This window comes from Brassica oleracea, chromosome C8 (assembly GCF_000695525.1).
Source record: "Brassica oleracea var. oleracea cultivar TO1000 chromosome C8, BOL, whole genome shotgun sequence".
Lineage (NCBI taxonomy): Eukaryota > Viridiplantae > Streptophyta > Magnoliopsida > Brassicales > Brassicaceae > Brassica > Brassica oleracea.
The window spans coordinates 27376362-27378396 of record NC_027755.1 but is presented as its reverse complement, the minus strand read 5'-3'; the positions used below and the strand labels follow the sequence as shown (position 1 = coordinate 27378396).

General features: G+C 35.6%; 1 long non-coding RNA gene across 1 annotated transcript; it reads right to left on the bottom strand.

Annotated features, from left to right (window-relative positions):
• Window positions 1-212: 212 nt before the first annotated feature.
• On the bottom strand, window positions 213-1190 carry LOC106311209. The gene is made up of 3 exons (XR_001263945.1): window positions 916-1190; window positions 726-824; window positions 213-513 (listed from the first exon to the last, which is right to left on the bottom strand). It is a non-coding gene; the product is annotated as an uncharacterized LOC106311209 (long non-coding RNA).
• Window positions 1191-2035: the final 845 nt, after the last annotated feature.

Genomic DNA, 2035 nt, shown 5'->3' with positions numbered 1-2035 from the left:
GAAATAAGAGGAAAATTTTATTTTATTGTTATTTAAATTGTTAAATTTTTAAATCCAAATTTATTCTCTTTTTCCATGCCCTATTTGATTTATATACAAACAACTACCTAAGTAACACACTAACAAGTTCCATCACCCTCAACTTTGAACATATAAGATATAAAAATATCAACATATGACTTCGTCATTCATTCTTATATCAAACTCATCAACCTATGTAATTTCCAAAGTCCCATCCATCACATTATAGACAAAAAAACAAACAAACAATAAAATTTCGTAAACAAAACTATACAATGCACCTATAATGTAGCCGACCCCGCGCTTGCGGGGGGACCATGCACCTATTAATAATAAAAGAAGGGAAGATAACACTTGAGTTGACTAAGTCTGATGTGGCCAAGGACTTGAATCATATTCTTCTTTCAGATAGAAGGTCGTGTGTGTACATGGTTGATGATGTACATATGTATCTTAACCTCATGTTGAATCCTCATATCTTTGTTTCTCCTACTGAATATGGAATGATAAACATTGAATGTAAATTGACAAATGGAGAACAATGGAGAAGTGTAACAATGATCATAACAAATAGGTTTAAATTTAAAAATATTTCGAGGCAAATTAGGAAACAATGTTAAAGCAAAAGACACACATCCAAAAAGGAAAAAAACATAGAAAATATCTATAAAAATCCATATGTTTTAAAAGTGCGATCATCTTACTATTTATCTTCGCTGTCGACTCCAAGCATTCTCCTCATCCTCGGGATCAGCAATGTAGACATGACTCATTATGAATGAATCACGAAGGATCCTACTTACCTGCACATCCAGACAGAGAAGAAGAAGCATTTCAAAATCAAAAGACCAAAGAGATTTGATGATGATATTGAAGAAGTGATTCTCCTCTTACGAACACAGCATCGCCTGCAGCACATCTCTGGGAAATCCAGGGACATTTCTCGTCGGAAAAAACCCTGAAGAACATCAAAATCTCCAGAAAAGAAAATTTTGAAAAGATAAACAAAACAAAAAGTGAATTATCAGATCTCAAACTGTGTATCGCTTTTTGATCAGCTCCACTTCAGTTGTGATTTCATTTTGAACTTGCAAATCAACTTCAATGAGCAGATCCATTTTCGCTTTATGGGATTTTCGCGTCAGAGTTTTTCTCTGTGAGTTTTTTTCTGCGTGGGTTTTTTTCTGTGTGGTTTTTTTCTCCATTTCCTCACACTCTCTCCCTTCCAAATATAAAGAAAACTTAACTAAGAAAGAAAATAATAAAACTTAAATGTCATTTTGATTCTTAAAACGGCATGTAGTTCACATGTATGTGATAGATTGCTCTTAGATTTAGTTTGTAAATTTAGATCTGCGTTGATTTTGTTGAAATTAGAGAGTTTTAGAGACTGAATATTTTTCTGTATTATTATTAATGAACAATAGGGGTTCCTTATATAATGATTACAAGATAAAGATAAATTGAAAGAGTACATATCCTAATCCAACAGGAAATAGGAAAACTACTAAAACATAGAAAAGGAAAACATCCTAAGTTTTAAGTCGGCTAGGTCATTGACCGTCTCTCTCTCCGCCTTGCGGCCGCGGCTGGGCTTGATGCGGCCGACGGGCTTTCTACTCTTGTCTTGGTTAATGGCAATCCACTCCATGATTTATAACACTCCCCCTTGGATGCCATAACCATACAGGATCTGTAGTACGCTTCATGTTGCCTCATTAAAACCTTATCAGGAAAACCCAGTGGGACAAAACCATGATGAAGGAAAAAGAGTACAACACGCACTACTCCCCCTGATGTGAACCTCAGTGTAGGTTCTACATTATACGCATCTTGGTGCGTGATATTTCCTGTATGTATAGGATGAGAGTAATCAGCCAGTTTCATTACTGAACCATCACTTCGACTTCTTAGGTCGTTTCTCATGTCCTTTGACATTGAGTGTCCCGGTAAAGCATATGTGCTAAGCAATGTGAATCACATTGTCCTCGGAGATCACTATTGGGTCTTTGCA